Below are 22,639 nucleotides of genomic sequence, written 5' to 3'. Positions count from 1 at the left end.
TGCACAACATGCATTATCTTCATGGAGGCGATGGATGCTGTGTATTATATATTCCTGTGTGCTTCTTAGAGATAGTCACCATAAAAAAGTGAATGGTGCCCAGTTTGACTGGTATTGTACCCATCCATTATGTTAATTTTTCATTTAATAAAACAGTGCATTTTTCTCAATGAAAAACTTTCCATGCAAAAATATAGCAGTGGAAAAATGTGTGTTATGGATTTTTTTTTCCACCCTACATAGCTGCATGCATGCTTACTGAGAAGCCCCACTGAATTCAATGGGGCTCACTCCCAAGAACATTAGGATAAGGATGGAAAGGCAGATGGGGAAATCCCAAATAATCTCTTACGTTTATTCCCAAACACAGCAATCCCTCTAAAAGGAAAAATGTCAACCTTTATGTTGTTAATAAGCTCAGCTACCTGCTCAGCATGATGGCGTCAGTAATATCAAGTAATGGGGGCAAACTATAAGGACGGGTGATCAAAGGAAGATTTATCTAGGCAACTCTCATTTTTGATGGCCTCCCATATTTAAATAGAATTGCTTCTAAATACATCTTATTGTAAGCTGATTTCCTCCAAAAACTCAAATAAGACAAACATCTTGTTTATTTGCTTGTGGCAATAGCTGTGTAGTGGAAAACAGAGAAATGTGAAGGTGCATGTTTAGCGTCTGTTGAGCAACTAGTAAAATCTTTCATCTCTAGTCAGATCATTTGTCTCTTTCCCTGCTACTTTATCTTGTTTCATTAGCTGATTATTCTGGTAACAGGCACACCGTTTTCACATTTCCCCCAATCCACATTGCAATGTTTAAAAAAACTGTTGCTATTACTGCATGAAAATACAATTCAGTTTTTTCCTTCCCTCTTGACTTAGATGTAAGAGATTTGATTTCCAAATGTATTTACTTTGGATTTAGGCAAGAGTGCAATGAATTGCAAATGATTTCCTGTGCATTTCCCATCCAAAATATATTAGAAACTATTGGATGTATTCTCAGTCTGATGCCAGATACCAAACCCCAGCAGCTAAAACCAGAACCTGAGACAGATGCTGTAATCGATCCACCAGAATCTGGATTGTTTCCCTGTAACGCATACAATGCGTTAGTAATTAAATGCAATTTATGAGTAATCAAAGATACCCTCTATATGTCACTGGTGTGTGCATACGCTTTCACTTAAAGAGGATTTAAACAGACGTGCCACAGATTAGCCAATCTAAGCCTGGACTTGTTCTCTTTTCTATATCCTATGACAGGTATACATTTCTAATGGTAGCTGCACAAGAAAATCTGACTCATGCATTCAGCCGTTTGCGAGTTTTGCCCTGTTTCAAAATGGCACATATTTTAAATATTTAGCATTACCAGTTACTGCTTTGCTCACTTTAAACAACATTTATTTAGGGTTTTTAGCCTTTTTCGGACCTAGGGCTTTGAGCAGGTTACAACAAATTCAAACACATACACCGGGAAGCAATGTTAACAATTGAGAGAAGAAAATACAGATTACTAAAAGCCTTTACCTCATCTTCTTTTCGACTCTTTTCTATCTGTTGTTCAGTCGTTCAGTCGTGTCCGACTCTTCGTGACCCCATGGACCATAGCACGCCAGGCCTTCCTGTCCTGCGCTCTCTCCCGGAGCGTGCTCAAGTTCATATTCATTGCATCCGTGATGCTATCTAGCCATCTCATCCTCTGCCGTCCCCTTCTCCTTTTGCCTTCAGTCTTTCCCAGCATCAGGGTCTTTTCCAGGGAGTTTTCTCTTCGCATTAGGTGGCCAAAATATTGGAGCTTCAGCTTCAGTATCTGTCCTTCCAATGAGCAGTCAGGGTTGATTTCCTTTAGGATGGACTGATTTGACCTCCTTGCAGTCCAGGGGACTCGTAAGAGTCTTCTCCAGCACCACAGTTCGAAAGCATCAATTCTGCGGCGCTCAGCCTTCCTTATAGTCCAGCTCTCACAGCCATACATTACTACTGGGAAAACCATAGCTTTGATTAGACGGACCTTTGTCGGCAAGGTGATGTCTCTGCTTCTTACTATGCTCTCTAGGTTGGCCATAGCTTTCCTCCCAAGGAGCAAGCGTCTTTTAATTTCATGGCTACAGTCACCGTCTGCGGTGATCTTGGAGCCCAAGAAAGTAAAATCTGTCACTGCTTCCATTTCTTCCCCTTCTATATGCCAGGAAGTGATGGGGCCAGATGCCATGATCTTTGTTTTTTTAATGTTGAGTTTCAAACCAGCTTTTGCACTCTCCTCTTTCACCCTCAACAAGAGGCTCTTGAGATCCTCTTCGCTTTCTGCCATTAGGGTGGTATCGTCTGCATATCGGAGGTTGTTGATAATTCTCCCAGCAATCTTAATTCCGACCTCTGATTCATCCAACCCGGCATTTCTCATGATGTACTCTGCATATAAGTTAAATAAGCAGGGTGACAATATGCAGCCTTGTCGTACTCCTTTCCCAATTTTGAACCAATCGGTTGTTCCATGTCTGATTCTTACTGTTGCTTCTTGACCCTCGTACAGGTTTCTCAGGAGACAGGTAAGGTGGTCTGGTACTCCCATCACTTTAAGAATTTGCCACAGTTTGTTGTGATCCACACAATCAAAGGCTTTAGCATAGTCAATGAAGCAGAAATAGACGTTTTTCTGGAATTCTCTTGCTTTCTCCATGATGCAGCGAATGTTGGCGATTTGATCTCTAGTTCCTCTGCCTCTTCGAAACCCAGCTTGTACTTCCGGTAGTTCTCGGTTCACATGCTGCTGAAGCCTAGCTTGTAGGATTTTGAGCATCACCTTGCTGGCATGTGAAATGAGCGCAATTGTGCGGTAGTTTGAACACTCTTTGGCGTTGCCCTTCTTTGGAATTGGAATGTAAACTGACCTTTTCCAGTCTTGTGGCCACTGTTGAGTGTTCCAGATTTGTTGGCATATTGAATGCAGCACTTTAACAGCATCATCTTTTAGGATTTTAAATAGCTCAACTGGAATACTGTCATCTCCGCTAGCTTTGTTGTTACTAATGCTTCCTAAGGCCCACTTGACTTCACTCTCGAGGATGTCCGGCTCAAGTTCAGTGACCGCACTATCATGGCTATCAGGGACATTCAGATCTTTCCTGTATAGTTCTTCTGTGTATTCTTGCCACCTCTTCTTAATCTCATCTGCTTCTGTTAGGTCCCTGCCTTCTTTGTCCTTGATCATGCCCGTCTTTGCACAAAACGTTCCCTTGAGATCTCCAGTTTTCTTGAAGAGATCTCTAGTCTTTCCCATTCTGTTGTTTTCCTCGATTTCTTTGCATTGTTCATTTAAGAAGGCCTTCTTGTCTCTCCTTGCTATTCTCTGCAACTCTGCATTCAGTTGGGTATATCTTCCCCTTTCTCCCTTGCTTTTCGCTTCCCTTCTTTCGTGAGCTACTTGTAAAGCCTCATCAGACAGCCACTTTGCTTTCTTGCACTTCTTTTTCTTTGGGATGGATTGAGTTGCTGCCTCCTGAACAATGTTACGGACCTCCGTCCATAGTTCCTCAGGCACTCTGTCTATCAGGTCTAATCCCTGAAATCTATTCCTCACCTCCACTGTATATTCATCAGGGATATGATTTAGGTCATACCTGAACGGTTTAGTGGTTTTCCCGACGTTCTTCAATTTAAGCCGAAATTTTGCAAGAAGCAGCTCATGATCTGAGCCACAGTCAGCTCCAGGTCTTGTTTTGACTGACTGTATGGAGCTTCTCCATCTTTGGCTGCAAAGGACATAATCAATCTGATTTCGATATTGACCATCTGGTGACGTCCATGTGTAGAGTCGCCTCTTGTGCTGTTGGAAAAGAGTGTTTGCTATGATCAGCATGTTCTCTTGGCAAAACTCTATTAGCTTTTGTCCTGCTTCATTTTGTACACCAAGGCCATGCCTGCCTGTTATCCCGGTGATTTCTTGACTTCCTACTTTAGCATTCCAATCCCCTATGATGAAGAGGACATCTTTTTTTGGTGTTAGTTCTAGAAGGTGTTGTAGGTCTTCATAGAACCGATCAACCTCAGCTTCTTCGGCCTCAGTGGTTGGGGCATAGACTTGAATTACTGTGATGTTGAATGGTTTGCCTTGGATTCGTACTGAGATCATTCTATCATTTTTAAGATTGTACCCCAGTACTGCTTTTCCCACCCTTTTGTTGACTATGAGCGCTACTCCATTTCTTCTAAGGGATTCTTGGCCACAATAGTAGATATGATGGTCACCTGAATTAAATTCGCCCATGCCTGTCCATTTTAGTTCGCTGATTCCCAAGATGTCGATGTTCAGTCTTGCCATCTCATGTTTGACCACCTCCAGCTTACCTTGATTCATTGATCTGACATTCCAGGTTCCTAAACAATATTGTTCTTTACAGCATCGGATTTTCTTTTCACCACCAGACACATCCACAGCTGAGTGTCCTTTCGGGTTTGGCCCAGCCGCTTCACTCTTTCTGGCGCTACTTGGAAATACCCTCTGCTCTTCCCCAGTAGCATATTGGACACCTTCCGACCTGAGGGGCTCATCTTCCGGCGTCATCTCTTTTAGCCTTGTGATACGTTCCATGGGGTTTTCTTGGCAAGAATACTGGAGTGGGTTGCCATTTCCTTCTCCAGTGGACCACATTTTGTCAGAACTCTCTGCCATGACCTGTCCGTCTTGGGTGGCCCTGCACGGCATAGCTTATGGCTTCACTGAGTTACGCAAGCCCCTTCGCCACAACAAGGCAGTGATCCATGAAGGGGTCTTTTCTATCTACTCTCAGGCTTTTTGGTTTGAGAGACCTCTTTTTGGTCAGAACCAAGGCATAGTCCCCCTATTACCCTCATCCCCAATAACAAAACAACTTGACTGGGGGCAGGGGAACCACTGCAGTATCACTCTTTCCTGTGCCACTGCATTCCCTCACCTGCCTATAGAACATAAGCATGACAGGGAGAGAGCTCTGTTAAACCTTTCTGCCTGATGTGCTAGTTAACTACATGCAGGGAGGGGTGTGTGTGTGTATAAGTAAGACCATTAAAAAACAATACCCCACCTGCAGTTTCAGTCTTTTGCCCAACACCCAGCAGGGAAAACTAGAAACTAGGTGAAATGCTGGGAATTGATTCATCAGAATTTGGAATGGCCAGAACTGTGCACGGCAAAATGAGGTAATAGCAGTTCTGGGTGGGTGGGGCCAAAGGCAAAAGGGGTGGAGGGAAAAGCAAAAGGGACCAGGCCAAAATACCGGCATATTTGAGCTTAAAGTTTTTACTGTCGGTAACTAAGCCACATGAGAGGCCTTTCAACCTTTTAGAATGGAAAAATACATAGCTGGAAAACCGCATAGCTGGAAAAATACCAAATGATTGGTGGTCAGGAAAATGGGGTGTTGACATCTGGGGACTCCAGGAGGGGTGGATTTGGCCCACGGTTGCCTCTCTTTCCTGTAATAGGTAAACCCACAATAGAACCGTAGTTTCTAAGAGACTTTCTACATGAGACATTTATTGTGCACTCGTGTTTCCTCACTCAGAGTAATTTTTAGGTGCTTTACACAAAGCTATCATCCTCCAGGGCCTCTCCCATTCTCTGCAACCTTTATAGTGTTTTTTTTTCTAAAGAGGAACAGCTGGTATATCCATGAATGGCAGCATGAAACCATAGTGTATTTGCACAATTCCACTATAAAAGCACCACTCGTGATTATGTAATGGAACATATAGAAAGGCAGAGAAAGAAACTCCCGGGAAATTAAAAAAAAAAAAAAAAAAGATTAATCAATCTTAATCCCACAAAGAATCTGGAACCAGAAGCCTCAGTAAAGTCACAGGTTAAAACCCTCACGTAGAAAAGCTCCAAATCATTCCACTGTATTCTGCACTGGTCAGTTTTTTTACATGGAGTACTGTGTCAAGTTTTGGGTGCCACACTTTGAGTAGAATATAAACAAAATGGAATGGGTTCAGAGGGCAAATAAAATGATCAGAGATAGGGAAAACAAGCCATGAGAAAATGTTGAAGAAAATTAATAGTTTTGCCTGGAAAAGGCTGAGAAGGTACATGATAACAGTCTTCAAAGATCTGAAGGGCTGTAGCATAGATGAGGGCAAAGACTTGCCCTCATCTATGTTGTTCATTGACTTGTTCCTGACAGCAGGAGTAAATCTAATGGGCTTAGTTACAGGAGGGTATTGGATGGACATTAGGAGAAACTTCTTCATGGTAAGAGCAGTTTAGTAATGGAACTAATTATCTAGGGGTGGGCGGGCTCTCCCTCACTGGAAGTCCTCAAGAAGAGACTGGACAAGCCATTTCTTGGGGATGCTCTAGCTCTGGATTTCCTACATCGAGCAGTGGGTTCATTCATTCATTTATGAGATTTATGTGTCACTTCCCACTGGCAAGGAAGTCTAAGTGACTTACACAAGAAAAATACCCCCCAAAACAAACAGTAATCAATATAACAAAAGAAATATACAATATATAAATACTATATATATATATATATATATACACACACACACACACACAATATATATATATATATATATATATATATATATATATATATATATATGTCAATAAAAACATATTGGCCTGGGGCAGGATCCAACAGGGTGCTTAAGCCCCTGCCAATTCCTTTCTGCCCCACTGATTCCCTTCTGCAAGTGATGGGTCCTGCCAATTCCATTGTGCAAGTGGGACCCACTGCTTATGCAAGGGAGATTTAGCACCAGGGCTGGCCCAAGACATTTTGCTGCCTGAGGTGAAGAACAAGATGGTGAACTCTCTCATTCCAAGCACAAAAGCCAACGGGACTGGCAGATGAATCTCTCAACAACATTGTTAATGGGACAGCATCATCTTCCACTGTACCTGAAGGCAGCAGGCTAACTTAGGGGGCACAGAGTAGGCTGCCTGGCACACAGTCTCTCCTCCAACACCTTGCTGCCACATTCCAGCATCTGCTGCCTGAGGCGGCGGCTTCACTCTGCCTAATGGTAGGGCTGGCCCTGTTTAGCACTTCTTACAGAAAGCCATGAAATGAGCGGAAACACTTATTTCTGGAAGGAGGCAAGTTGGTAGAACTCTCTTATGCGAGCTCCACTGACCTGCCTCCTCCTAGAAAAGAGCATTTCCACTCATTTTGGGTTGCCCTGGAAGCATTAGATTGATGTTGTGGAAGCAGCAGGGGCTGCTTTGCCAGGGAATTGGTGGGGTGGAAGAGAATTGGTAGGGGTGGAAGCACCCCCTTGAATTCTGTCCCTTGTTCATACGATCACTGCAGCACACTATTACCAATTTACACCCCTGCCACTGCTTCTCATGTTGTCCAAACCTGGCAAGGCCAGCTTGTTGCGGTGGTTAGCAACCCACTCCACAACCCTACAACTGGCTGTGGGTTCTGGGTGGTTTGTTAACCACCCCAACAAGCCATCCTTGCTGGGTTTGGACAAGTCAACAGCCCATGCCTGGTGAGGGTAATTAAGGAAATTAGTTGGCACGACTGGGAGTGGTTAACCACCCTCATGTTGTGAAAACTGGGCCACTGAGTTAAAACACAATACTAATACATTGACAGTACTCATATCCTTCCAGTGTTGGAACTGGATTAGGTCTGACCCAGGTGGTCTACAAGACCCCTCCAATTCTATGATTATATTACTCCAGATATGCCTCATTTTAATAGGCATGCAATGTAATCCTGTACATGCTTATTCAGAAGTAAACCTCACCATGTTCAAAATGTCTTACTCCCAGGAAACTGTGCATTTAGAATTGCGGCTGGTCTACACACAATCTCTCTGTCTCTCTCCAGCCTTGTGCAGCTCGTGCTATTTATACAGGACCTACTATTGCAAGGCCTGCCCTACTATTAGGCAGAGTGAGGCAGCCAGTATTTTGAAAGGGCAAATTGTTAGTGATTTGTTGTTGTTGTTGTTGTGTAACGTGGCTGGCCTTGACTAGAATGCACCTTGACTGGAAGGGGGCGGGGGTGTCATTTGTTCCTCTGCCTGAGGCAGCAAAATGTCTTGCGTTAGCCCTGCTAGCCTGAAATCACAGAACATAAACACACACCTCACATGAACATTACATAGAATACACAAGTTAAAAGGACCCTGCAACACATACATACATAGTTACCCCCAAATTCCACATAAATAGAAATGTCTTGCTTCAGTTCTGTTGGTTGGTGCTCAATTCCCTCTCTAACATTTCATTTCAAACACCTTAAGAATTAAGCCAAATCCATATTGTCTTAGCCTGCTGTTTGTGTTCTGAATCCCAACGGTTATATTTAAATTTCTCATGGTCCAGTTTCCAAAGAGCCCTGAAATCACAAGGCAAGAGCTGCTATTTGTTCATTTGTGCCATTCTCATTGGTACAATATCTTTTGAGATGTGATGAATACTTTAAAACTAGTCCTAAATTAGTAGTTATTTTAAAACATGAGGAATTATATTTATTGAATATTTGATATTTACCCAGAGTCTGTAGGATTGGGGGTGGCGGCAGAAGGGAAGAATAGTCTATATAGCACATTCAAATGAGTGCATGAACATATAAATAATGGGGGGGGGGGACCCAGGCGTACTAGTTTACTCAAAGGTTTTGCTGTTTTCAGTGGAACTTCTTCCCAGGAAAATGTGTTTTGGATTGAAGCCTAAGCTGCTGCGTTCCTCAAAGATATTTGTTATTCTAGTATGGAGTGGCTTCACTCCCACAGCTCCAAATCTCTTACAAACCAACCAGTCGTCTGGGGTCACAGTTCAATAAAAATCATATTGGTTGCACCAGAGATTATGGCCTACATCTACCCTACACCATAGAAGTAATTTAAAAAAGAAAGCCAGCAACAACACGCACTGCTAGTTTCTATTGTCAACAGTACCACGGCATGCCTGTTATTTGCACTTCTCTAAGTAGGACCAACCCCCAACCTCTGCAGGGCTTATAAGCAGCCAACAGATCAATAAAAATATGAGATAAAAGGTTACCGTTGTATAAAAATATATCTATTTGTTTTCGTATCGATCTGTTTATTATGCTGGGGTTATTTTTGTTTGTGTGTAATGTTACTTGGTAGAACTATAATAAATAAAGTGGGTGGGAGGTGGGGAATCATAATTAAAATCCCTACCTCTACTCCTGTCTGGCAAATTTAGTCACTTCCCAGCCAGAGAGAGGAGGAGGCAGGAAGCCAAAAGCCCCTTTGCCAAGGCCCAAAGGCCTGGGAGGGAAACTCCAACTCCCAGCATGCCCCGGGGCTTAGCGTAGCCTCGGCGGCCAATGAGAGGGCCGCTTTTTTTCCGGCGCTGACTGTGTGTGGAGCTTTGTGTGCGTGAGGAGAAAGAGGAGGCGGAGGGAGCGGGAACGAGCAGGGCCGAGACCGGGACCCTGCGAGAGCGAGCGGAGCGCCAGCGCCCCCTCTCTTTCCCCACAACTCGGTGCCGCCCCCCTTCCTCGCCCTCGGCGGCTTCCCCCGCGGCCTTGCGGCGCCTTGGCCGCCCGGGACGGCGGCCGTGGTGGAAGCGGCGCCCGGAGGCGGCGGCGGCCGAGGCGGTAGTAGCGGGAACGCTGCAGAAATTGAGGCCGGGGATCGAGCGCGGCCTACTGCGGGGCCTGGCCCGCCCCCCTTGCCGAGCCCGGCCCGGCCCGGCTCGGTTCTTTTCCCGCGCAGCTTCTGCGCTTTGTGTCTCTGCTGTGATCGGTCCGATACGGCAGGGGGGAGTTAGAATGGAACAGATTGAAGGTGAGGTGAAGTGGGTAGGGGGGGGGGAGTTTGAGCGAAGGGGGCGGGGCTCTGGGAGGGAGGGGGAGTTTGAGCGAAGGGGGCGGGGTCTGGACGGGGCGGGGTGTGTAGTTGTGAGGTGGGCAGCGGAAGGGTTGGGAGGAGGGTGGAGCGGAGAGGGGGGCGGTTAGCGATGCAGCAACTAGAATGATACAAATGAGTACAAAAGTTTCTAGTCCACAACGTTTATTTGCTTACCAGCCTGCCCCAAAGAATTACTTTTGCCGCAGATCCTTTGGAGAAACAGGGTGTTTTATTTTACAATGCCATTGATGAAGATTTTAATTGAAATGTGTTGAGCACCATAAACTATAATTTTGTGCATTTAAAGGTGCCCTCTCCTCATGTTCCTGCATTGGTGCCTTCTCTCTTTCTTGCCTTGTGTTACCAGCTTTCCCATACATACTTAGGTAGCCATTTGGAGACCTAAAAGGAAAAACAACTTAGGAAGGCAATGCCTAGTCACCTTGCCTGGTCACTGAGAAGCAAATCTTACTTGCTGCAGGCAAGCACAAGTTGTTATTTACTGTTGTAATGCGTTGGATTTATACAGCACTTTAGTATTTATATGTTTATCACAGTAATCCCAAGTAAGTAGTTCTCAGTAATTTAGAGCTGACGTGGTATAGCTACTAGAATGCTGGGGGACATGATTTCAAATCCTCATTCAGCCATTAAGCTCATTGTGTGACCTTGGTCTAGTCACTATTTCTCAACCTAGCCTACCGTTTAGGGTATGTATCTGAGGCTTAAATAGGAAGAAACTCTTGTATGGCCCTAAGCCCCCTTGAAAATGGGCAAGATGCAAATGTGACAAATAATCCTGTAGGTATTATTCTGAAGTTGGACTGAGGGAGGATGGCTTGCTTAAGGCCACCTACTGAATTCAGAGGGGGTGTTTGAAAGTCTCTTACTGTGCAATCCTATATGTGTCTACTTTGAATTAAGCCTCATTGACTTCAATGAGACCTACTCCCACGTAGTTGTGTATAAGATTGTAGCCTTAGCCACTATGCTGTGAATGGAGGGGAATTCCATCCTTTCTCAACCTGGCCCCCTCCAGATGTGCTGTAACTTCCACCATCCCCATCCAGCATGATTATTGGACATGCTGGCTGGGGGTGATGGGTTTTTAGTCCAACACATCTGGAGGGCACCAGGTTGGGGAAAGCTGGGTTAGGTGTCATTATGAGGGGAAGGAGGGGCTTTGGGCAGTTGTTTGGGTTCTGAGGAGTATAGCATGCTTGTGTTTATTTGCTAAATATTTGCAGTAGCAGCACTAAGAACTTGCAATAAAAGTAGCAGAGCAAAATATTTGTCCAAATGTCAAACACGTTACTAAAACAAATGGTAGTCATCCAGCTTAATCCTTGCCAAACTGTGGTAGGTAGTGCTGTGAGGAGAAATGGGCAAGAAGAATTTTTGGGAATATGTGGGTTCAGTGAGAGCTAGGGATGTGAGGATGCAAGAGAAATGGGCAGCATAGGAATCTGGAACAGGGAGTGGAGCTGGGATGATGATAGGAAGGTAGGCCTTGCATGGGACAATAGGCATTGAGGTTTGGGGTGAGAAGGGTTGTGAGGATGTGGGTGTTAGGGTTGAGACTGAAGGGGATTCGGAGAAATAGGGTTTATGAACAGAACTGATGAGGAAAAAGGCAATTCGTGTATATGAAGGTTATGATCAGATAGCCAGGGCGCTTTGAGAAGAGGACTGTTGCTGATGTCGATGTGATGGAAGCATAGGTATTGACTTGTTTTAGGTGGTTTGAACTGTGACCTTTTGGGGTCAGTGGGCTCATTTGGAATGTTGTGAGAGTGTCATGGGCCCTTTTACAAAATGGCTGCCATGAGGGCATGGCTGGTCACAAAACACCCATTTCCCAGAAGGCAAATGGTGACCCAAAAGAAAAGTAACTTACCTAAAACCTAAGTAGAAGGTAGAGGTGAGGGGGGCTTTAACTCCAAAACATAAAACCACTCTCCTTTTACAGAAGGCAGACACTTGAGGCTTAGAGACGTGCAACTCAGAAGCATTGGCTCTGGAGGCCGACGCTTTGTTTTGCAGCATACCAGCCTCCCAGTTATTTTTTTAAAATTAAAAACAAACCCTCTAAAAATAAAAATCAGGAGGGGCAGGGAACCCAGTGGGCACCAAGAATATATTGGTGCCCATGGGCTCTGCGTTGGAGACCCTGGGCTTAAAGGTTATAAGGGAATTTATATAAAAAGGTTTATGTGGAGTGGAGTGAATGACATTATGAATGGATTTGCAGACAAATGTGGTATTGTGTTTTGTGTGTGGTGACCAGTATTGTCATAGAACCAGCATGTGGACGAGTCTGGAGAGATGGCCTTAAGGTAGAGTTGTATGGAAGAAGTCTGGTGATTTGGAGTATGGATGCTGAATGGGTTATGTAGTTTGGTATGAGTTGCTGTTGTATAACATTTTGAGTGGAAAGGCATGAAGACTCATGGGACAATGCTGGCCTTGGAGTTGGGGAAGTCTTATCTTGGACTGGTAATGAAACAGCCGTGTGTGTGTGTGTGTGTGCGTGTGTGCACGCGCGCGCTTGTGTGCCTACAGTGTCTACATATATAAATTTGCATGAATGTCTGAATAGGGCTTGAACCTAAAATTCAAATACTGTTCTCTTGTTGCCATAGGGAGAGGCTCCCTCTGTGTGTGTTTTTAAAGAAGAGGTTAAGGATAATTATGGAGAGACCAGATAATAGTTGAATGTGATGGAGGAGGAAGAGGAGGGCCATTTGGATTTAAAGGGGCAGAGGCAGCCATGTTTGCTGCCAGATACTGCAGTGTAAATCTCTTTTCCACCCCCAACCTCCCCACCCCCCAGAAGAAACCAGCCCTGCTTTAGGTTACAAATGGTGTTTTTAGTTTTTTCTCCTAGCTTCTTTTTCTCTTTCCTACCATCATGCCTTTCTGAAATTTATCATAAGCAAGCTGGGAAAGCGACATCTTCCCTCCCTTTCGTTTCTGCAGCCAGGACTGCTAGGGGACTGCGGTGCAGAAATTAACCCTTTTCAATACAAATCTGCAGCGGGATTATACAGAAACATTTTTCTCTTCATTTTCATGAAGAATTAAACAGAAATAGGTAGAGAGGCTGCCTCTGTTGTAAATGGCATAAGGAGCTGCAACTGTCTTCTATAATTTCTTTAAGTAAACAAGGAAATTACATTGCCAAGACTGCTGACAAAAGGCACACTTGTTTGTGCACAGCTGAAACTTATTTACTGGTTATATTTTAAATTTAATACACAGAAGGATTTTTCCCCTAGGTTTTTCTTAATGTTTTTTCTTGCCTGAATTCTTATGCAAATAGCTAGGAGCTCCTATATTTTAACCGTCATTGAATTGTGCAAATGCTGTTGTTTGAATTTTATGTACAGCAGACAACAGATGTGAGACAAATTGCTGTTCAGGTATCTGATTAGTGGGAAGCAGGTATATTTGTGTGATGTTTGATCATATATTTTGATAGCATTTCAGTTTTTTCTGCAGTGGAGAGAGGCTCCATATTCTGAATGTATCTTTAATATTTTCGATTTGTTACTTCTCTTTTTACTGTGTTGATATGCCTGAAGAAAAATGTGAATGTCTTGTAAATAAGCCACAATCTTGTGTGTTTTTGGTTACTTTGTGTTGATAAATCCTGTGTTATTCTGTTTTAAAACCTAAGTAGCATATTTTGGTATGCTCCCTTCATTTTTATGCACCTGTTTACAGACTTCTCAGTGGTTCTGTTTTTGCTTTATTTATACTAATACTCTTGGCTGATGCAAAATATAATTTATTATTTTGGTTGGCTGCAATGGTACAGTTAAATGTAGTAGTATTTCATTAACAGTCCGGAACTCCATCATGTTTTCCGTTGGATTAGGCAACAGCTGTAGCAGTAGTGCCATTCTTTCTGGTTACTATTTTTCTTAAAGTGGGTCATAGTAAAACATGATCAATGGATGACACAGGGTGTTCTTCAACTGCTTAAAGTGGTGATGTTTGGCTTCAGCTGAGAGGATGGATACCTAATGAACATACAAATGGTGAAGGGAGCGGGGAAGAAAAGTTTGCAGCAAAATGCTTTCTAGGAATATTAAATTTTCAGTTTAAAAAGAATACTTTTTGACTTAAACACTACATATATGTAAAGTGGGAAATGACTCATCACATTTTATATGATAGCTAATCTGATGAACTGTTCTGCTGTTCATGGAAAGCATAGTCTAAATTACCTTATAATTTTAATAGGTGAAAATGAACAGTTGTGTTAGAATGAGAAACATCAGCCAAGACCATCTAGGCTTTAAAATACTAGAACTGAACTTATGAAGCAAATTTCTCATATTTTGAAAGCCATTTGGTCCAGTGAAAACAGCATTCTGTGTTTCTCATTACATAAAAATGGTAAGATGTTATTTTACTTTTTATTTCGCAGAGAAAAAATGGATTCATGGAAAGGCTTTGTAGACTGTGTACATGAATGTGAGAATGGTAGACAGAGTAAAGGCCCTCATTCTCTGCATGTAGGTGTGGTGATAATGGACTGCTAGCACATTAGTCCAGGCACACCTCCTTTAGAAGAGGATGCCATTGATTTCAGAGGTACATATGTGCAATTGAGTGTGCTTACTATTGAAGTAATTGAGTGTGCTTACTATGGCCTATTCCTCCAGTTGTTGCTGGTTATTGTTGTTTATATATAATTTATTAACTGCTGTTTTATAAGAGTGCACTCAACATAATGTGTAAAATAAAATGATATACAAATGGTCAGTAAAGTGGTAACTTTAAAATATTTATTTATTTATTGCATTTATACCCCGCCTTTTTTCCTCTTACAAGGAACCCAAGGCGGCTTACATTATCATCCACCTCTCCATTTTATCCTCACAACAGCAACCCTGTGAGGTGGGTTGGGCTGAGAGTGTGTGACTGGCCCAAAGTCACCCAGTCAGCTTCCATGGCCGAGTGGGGACTAGAACCCGGATCTCCCAGCTCCTAGTCCAACACTCTTGCCACTACACCACACTGGCTCTCTTATAGCCTTAAAATAGGCTATAAACAGCAATAGGATAATCAGAATTTGGTAAATAAGTTGTTCGGTTCCCAAGGAAGGCCTCTGATATAAAAAGCTTCCGCCTTCTGTTGGAAGGTATGCAAGGAGGTTGCCAGGTTAACCTCCCCAGGCAGGGAATTCAGATAGTAGAAAAAGCCCTAATGCATACCTTACTTGATCTCACCTCAGTAAATGGAGAGGGGCAGGACAAGGCTAGAACTGCTGCTCTCGAAGGATGAGGAGTTGCATGTGGGTGAAGGAGTTGTATATGGGTAAAGTGTTCAGGGTCCAGACCAGCAGTTGGCAAATTATGTCCTTGGTTAGTAGCCAAAAAATATTTCTGTTACCCAGCAACAGTATAGTAGACGTCCCTGTTCCTTTCACCCAGCATGTGGCAGCCTCCCCCTCCCACAAAACTAAGAAAATGGGGTGATAGTGCATTTGGCATTTTTCCCTGTAAGTCTGAGCCCACTGCAGGCCTCTTTCTGAAAATTAAACATTGCCCCCACTTTCCTGGCAAGCCCTAGCACAACACAGCAAGCATCTGTTTTTCAAAACCAGAGTTAAAATTGCTAGGAGACACAGTCTTTCCCTCTCTCTCAAATAAATCCACTCCAGATTTTTCTTCCCTCCCTGCAGCAGCTCCTGTTCATAATGTAGTCTTATTTGTTTGTTTTGTCTTTTATCTTAATCAGCCATTTTTCTTTCTTGTATGGAAGCAGGGTGTATGAGACAGACATATAAGCCATTTATAAGTGAGACTGGGAAATGGAGAAATGTTGCAGAGATAGGGATTCCAAGGGAAGTAAGAGGAGGATTAGAAATTGCCTTCTGCCTTCTACCAGCCAGCCTGTCAATCAGCATACAAAGCAAGACTTTCTGTTCTTACACACACACAAAATTACCTGCAATTGGAATGAAATGACAGGAGCTTGTTGACTAGGAGGCTGTTCCAGGAGGAGGATAGTGCTGGGAAAGGGAAGCCAAACAGACTGCTTGGGAAAGCACTTTGCACATGGAGAATAAAACACAGAAAATAAAACACATCACTGAGCAGTGCCAGAGAGGGAGAAATTGAAAATGGTGTGGCCAGCTCTCTCTTTCTCTCTCTCTCTCTCTCTCTGATTCACTCATCAGATCTGCAGTATTTCCAGAAAAGAAATGAATGAGAAGGGGAAAAAACCTTTGCAGATACTATTTTGAACTAGAGAACAGACCTCACCCCAAAATTGACTTCAGGTTGTTCTGGCAGTCTAACTTAGCTGTTCTAATGCAAACTCCCCCAAGCATTCTTGCTGGCCAAGACTGTCTTGCCACCTGGTCTTTTGTGGAGTGGTTCTTTTGAAGGCTGGTTCCGACGGTATAGGATTTGAAAGTCCATAACCAGCACTTCATATTGGGCCTAGAAGCAAATGGGATGTCAGAATAGATGAGCCAGAATTGGAGCAATATGTTCACTTTCCCTGAACCATTTTTGATGCCTGGTTTGCACATAATGATAAGCCAGAGTGCCAGGGGAACCCTGGCTTATTGTTTATGAGCAGCATACTGGTGTATGCTGCCCGATTGCTTCCACTACAAGCTGGAACAGTTAAAGAAACCATGGACCTTCCATCTGTGGCTCATTTATCATTATGTGTGAACTGGGAGCTTTGTCTTTTCAGGAGAGTAGGTCCATGTTTTGTTTAGCAGGAGTGATTGGGCAGTGTGCATCAGCATGCCACCTCATTCATGATATGCTTGTACCATGCAAACACAGCCTATATTTTTAAATGTGACCTTAAAGTAGTGTTTTCTAATATTTTAATTGATCTTGTTGTATATGTAAAGCTTATGTTGTAGCATTTCCACAGTTTGCTTTAGAAACTAAGCATATTGTTTGCTGTTGGTTTTGTGCTTTATTTGAAAGCTTATTGTGTGTAGCTGTTTTTACATATACTCAGAACAATGCATGCAGTCTAACTTCTAAATCTCACTGATTTTTGAAAGGGAGCTAAGCCCATGCTGGGACTTAAAATGGCTTAATTTGCGTTGGATAACACCCAATGAATGCAGGGTTAAAAATCTTAGAAGTTAAGCCTGTGCTTATTTTCCGGATAACATTCATCATCTGCATTTGGTAGTGACGTGATCCAGTAAAAGTAATTGTGAACCTTTTCTTGTCCAGATATGAAAATTAGTGGATTGTGCTGAACAGCTTGGAGAATATTACTCTTCAGTACGGACACTCTGGTAACGAATTTTAGCATGTGTGTAAATCTTGGGATAATGCATAATTGCAGTTATTGAGGATGTAAAGTTCCTTGGTGTATTTCTGATATATTGACGTTCGTTCAATCTATCCAATCATCCCTGTCCTATTCCTAGCGCAAGTGACCTATAGCTTCAGTGAAACACTGCATGTTAGGCCACTGTCAAAAAAAAATATAGGCTTTGTGAGATATTAGGCTTCATGTGTGAGAACTTATTAAAACATTTAGCTTGATCATTTGTTGGCTTTGCTTTTTGCAGCCTGTTTCTTAGGCATTCCAGCAAATTTTATCCAAGGAACAGTTCATATAAACTATGTTTTACGTTTTAATGTTGTGTATAGCTGGTTACGAAGCTTTTTTATTACTTACATGTTGCAACAATATTAAATTATTTAATTTAAGGCATTTATATCTTGCTCTTCAGTTGATGACATCTGAGTGGCTAATGTAGTAAAAATATCAAAGGAACAATAGATACATAAAAGACAACTCAAAACAGTAACAGCATAACAATTAGCCAGATGTAAAAACTGCATAAAACTCAGCATCTAAAGTCCAGGGTAAATAGAATTACTTCAAGGCTTTTTCAGTTGTGGTGGGCCGTCATGTGTTACAAGTTCCCTCACCTCTGAACATGGGAACATGAAGAAGGGCTTCTGAGGAGCACTTTAATAATTGGGTAGGTTCATTTGCAAGAAGGCATTTCTTTAGGTACCTTGGTCCCAAGCCATTTATGGTTTTAAAACTTAAAACTAGCACCTTGAATTGAACCTGGAGACACATCAGGAATCAGTGTAGTTTTTGTAAAAATGGCAAGATGTGTTTCATATGCCTGGTCCCACTTAGTAGTCTAGCTGCTGTGTTTGATACTAGCTATCGCTTCTGAACCGCCTTCAAGCCCATCTCCATGAACAATGCAGTACATTAAAGTAATCTAGATAGGAAGCTGCAAGACCATGAATAACTGTGGACAAGATATCTCTGTCCAGGAAAGCCTATAGCTGGTATCAATATGCACTGATAGGCATATTCTCCATGAATTTGTCTAATCCCCTCTTAAAGCTGTCCAAGTTGGTGGCCATCTTCTGATAGCGAATGTCACAGTTTGAATACACTGTATGAAGAAGTACTTCCTTTTGTCTGTCCTGAATCTCGTACCATTCACCTTAATTGGATTACTCTGGGTTCTAGTATTATGGGAGAGAGGGGAAATCTCTACTTTCTCCATACCATGCATAATCTTATGCACCTCGATCATGTCACTCCTTACTCATCTTTTTTTGTGAGCAAAAGCCCAAATATTATAACCTTTGTTCCAGCCCCTTGATCATTTTGGCTACCCTTTTCTGCACCTTCACCACTTCTAGAATATCTTTTTTGAGTTGCAGTCAGCAGAACTGTTCACAGTATTCCAAGTGTAGTTTAACCATAGATTTGTACAGACATCATGATCTTGGCAGTTTTATTTTCAGTTCTCTTCCTAATTATGGCCAACATGGAATTTTATTTTTTTTAGCAGCTGTAAAATGGATTGATGTTTTCCTTGGGCTGTCCATCGCAACCCCAGTATCCCTATCCTAGTCAGTCACCACTAGCTCATCCTATCAGCATATATGTGAAGTTAGGATCCCCCCCCCTGCATCACTTCACATTTGCTTACATTGAACTGCATTTGCCATTTTAATGCCCAGTTTGAATATATCTTTTTGGTGCTCTTTGCTATCTCTTTATGTTTTAACTACTCTAAATAATTTGCTGTCCTCAACAAATTTGGCCACCTGACTGCTATCTCCCAAATCATTTATGAACAAGTTAAGAAGCACTGTCCCAATACAGATCTTTGGGGGACCATGCTGTTTACATCCCTCTACTGTGAGAACTATCCATTTATTCCTGCTCTCTCCTTTCTGTTCCTTAAACCAGTTACTGATACATCAGAAGAGGTTATGCTAAGTTTGCTTGGGAGTCATTGGTGAAGGACTTTGTCAAAAGCCTTTTAGAAATCCAAGCATACTGTCTACTAGATCACCCCAATCCACTTGCATGCTGATACTCAAAGAATTCTAAAAGGATAGTGAGATAGGACTTCGCTATGTAGAAGTGATGTTAATTCTTCTTCAGCAAGACTTGTCCTTCTATGTCTATAGTAATTTAATATTTAATAACAGTTTCCACCAATTGACATTAAGCCAACTGGCCTGTCTTTTCCTGGGTCCCCCCGAATGCCTTTTTAAAAATTGACATTACATTGGCCATTTCCAGTCTGCTGGTACAGTTGTCAGTCTAATGGACATATTACATATTTTCGTCAATAAGTTCTAGAACCTCATCTCTTGTCACCACAAGTTTGCCTCAGTTCCTCAGACTGACAATTCAGGCATGAGTATCTGCTTTACATATATGCTGATAGGATGAGCTAGTGGTGACTGACTAGGATAGGGATACTGGGGTTGCGATGGACAGCTCAAGGAAAACATGAGTATCTGCAGTAAAGGTAGATACAAAGAATTCATCCCACTTCTTTGCAATCTCTTGATCCTCCTTTAATTCCTATAGTGGTTCTACTGCTTCCCTAACTGGATTCCTGTTTCTGATGTATTTAAATAATTGTTTATTGTTGATCTTAACCTTTGCATAATCCACATTGGCCAGGTTCGCACAACATGACAGCCCCCACTTGGGTATTGAATATGCAAAATGGTGGCCGGCATGTACCACAGCCTCACTGAGGGTTAAATAACCCACAGTGGGCTATCATGTTATGCAAACTGGCTCAATGTATCTGGCAGAGGTGTTGATTCAGTTTAGAGATTAACTATATAGCTAACATGCTTACATCCAGATTATTTAATGTTAGCTAGTTTTTAAGAAAATCTTTTCAAATAAAAAAATCCTATCTAAATTTTTAAAATGCCAATTTTTCTGGGTTGTCAGAAAAAGTTCAAGTTTGGGGGCTTACGGGTACCCAGGGTGCAACCCATGGGATTGCACTCTAAGTCAGGTGGCGCTTATCCTGAGGTTGGTTCCATGACTTAACTCTTCTAGGGCACAGTTGTTTAGGCTATCTAGAAAATTTACCTCTTTGTCATGACCAGAACATGCATTTATTCAGTATGTGTGAGGATACTTGAAGTCACTCATTACTACAAGAGGTTTCTAGTATTATCATAGAAACACCTATCTGTAATATGTGTCTTCAGATATCTTCAGAATATGCATTTTCACCTACAGCCTCTTTCACCCTTTGGCCTCTTTTACTGGCTGTCATTTTCTGCTATCTGCTCATTACTTGTCCTCATTTGGGTGATCAAAAACATTCTCACCCTCATTCCCTAGGGATGATTCATCACAAACTGGGCACTCCCCAGCTCCTGCTGGCTTTCTCTCAGGGGTTAGTTTACCCATCAGGGACAGACCCGTCTGATTGGCCCTCCACACCTCTAGAGGGAGGAAATAGCAGTGTGTCTGAACCTGAGCATGATGAGAGAGGCAAGGAATTCTTTCACATCCAGACTACAATCCTCGCCCTGACAATAACTCCAGATCCAGAATGTGATCAGCCATATGTATTGGGTGATTGTTGGAAAAGTTCTGTGGTTGTCATAGTGACTATAAAATACTGAACTGCCCTGACAAGGCAGCCTTGCTTCCCTCAGGACAATAATTCTATGTCAGGCTTCCGTTGTAATTTTGTAATAGGTTTCATTAAAGTTAGAGGGGTCCTACTGTATTTCCTATTTTTAAATGAGATAATACTGTGTCCAACAAAGAAACCCAGAAAATGTAGTCACCAGCAGCAACCATAAATTTCGTTTTGGTAACCAGCAAGGAAAGCTTGTATTATCCTCTACATACTTTTAAAAAAGCCGCTGACAGCAGAGGGAAACAGTGCTTCTTTCAAAATGGTACCAGACTGTGTCTTGCCGAGACTTGGCATCAATATTGTGGGTTGGAGGGAGGGATTGCTATACATGCCATCCACTGCACCTCTGGTGTAATACCCCATAGCCAGACAGCAGGTCCAGAAATAAGTGAACTTGCTTTCCCCTGTGGAGCAGGAAGCAAGGAAACAGACTTGCAGGCTGCTAGAAACCTTGGTTACTTATCAATTGTTTGTCAACAACAATAATCTAACTATATGCCTTCAAAAGTACTTTGAATATATAAGAAGAGCCCGGCTGGATCACTGAAGGTCTATCTAGTCTGCTCCCACAGTGGCTAACCAGATGCCCTAGTGGGAAGCCCACAAACAGGACATGCACCCAGTAGCACACTCTCTCTTGTGCTGCCCAGCAACTGGCATACAGAGGTATACTGCCTCTGATACTGGAGGTAATGTGTAGCCATCTTAGCTAGTAGCCATTGATATCCTTATCCTCCATGAATTTGTTGAATCCCCTTTTAAATCCATTCAAATTGGCCACCATCACTACATTTTGTGGAAGTAAATGCCATGATTTAACCATGCTCAGTCTAAAGAAGTATTTCCTTTTGTCCTGCACATCCCACCACTTGGGTTCATTGGATGACTCTGGTTTTAATATTATGAGATCTGGAGAAAAACGTATCCACTTCATCCACACCATGCATAACTTTATACACCTCTATCATTATGTCCTCTGATTTGCTTTTTTCTAAGCTAAAAAGCACCAAATACTATAATCTTTCCTCAAAGGGATTTGGTCCAGTCCCTTGATCATTTTGCTTGCTCTTGTCTGCATGGTCTACGATACCCTTTTTGAGGTGCAGTGACCAGAACTGTACACAGTATTCCAAGTGTGGTTGCACCATAGATTTGTATAAAAATGCATTAGGATACTGGCAGTTATTTTCAATTCCTTTCCAAAGGATGGTATTTGCCTTTTTCACAGTTATTTTCACAGCACTCTACTGATGTTTTCATTGAGCTATCCACCACAACTCACAAGATCCCTTTCCTTTTCAATCGCCACCAGCTCAGGCCCCATCAGTGTATATATGAACTTAGGATATTTTTGACCCGATGTGCATCACTTGCTTATATTTTACCACATTTGCCATTTTAATGCCCATTCACCCAGTTTGGAAGGTCTTTTTGGAGTGCTTCTCTATCCCTTTTTGCTTTTATCACCCTAAATAATTTGGTGTCATCAGCAAACTTGGCCACCTTGCTGTTCACTCTTAACTCCAGATCATTTATGAATAAGTTAAAAAGCACTGCTCTTTGGGGAACTCCACTGTTTACAGACCACCATTGTGAAAACTGTCAACTTATTCCTGCTCTCGGCTTTCTGTTCTTTAACCTGTTACTGATCCTTAAGAGGACGTCTCCTCCTATCCCATGACTGCTAAGTTTGCTCAGGAGTCTTTGGTGATGGACTTTGTCAAAAGCCAAGTAAATAGTATGTGCCAGATCATTCCTATCCACATGCTTGTTGACATTCCCAAGGAGCTTTGAAAGGGTAGTGAGACAGGACTTAGTAAGAGATTTTGTTTTGCACAGTTGCAAAGCTGTT

General features: G+C 42.4%; 1 protein-coding gene across 4 annotated transcripts in view; it reads left to right on the top strand.

The window, feature by feature from the left end:
- Positions 1-9,356: 9,356 nt before the first annotated feature.
- NSD3 (nuclear receptor binding SET domain protein 3) overlaps positions 9,357-22,639 on the top strand; it is a 92,905-nt gene continuing 79,622 nt past the window's right edge. Inside the window, exon 1 of one of the 4 annotated variants that reach the window (XM_084804041.1) lies at positions 9,357-9,773. The gene's annotated coding sequence lies outside the window, so the exon portion shown is untranslated. Of the gene's footprint in view, positions 9,774-12,307; positions 12,333-14,271; positions 14,439-17,064; positions 17,125-22,639 lie in introns of those variants that run through there. The other 3 variants (XM_084804044.1, XM_084804043.1, XM_084804042.1) reach the window with 3 other exon arrangements.

This window comes from Heloderma suspectum, chromosome 6 (genome assembly GCF_057233095.1).
Source record: "Heloderma suspectum isolate Gila_16-S chromosome 6, 16-S_ref, whole genome shotgun sequence".
In the NCBI taxonomy this organism is placed as follows: domain Eukaryota; kingdom Metazoa; phylum Chordata; class Lepidosauria; order Squamata; family Helodermatidae; genus Heloderma; species Heloderma suspectum.
This window is presented reverse-complemented; position numbering and strand designations above follow the sequence as displayed.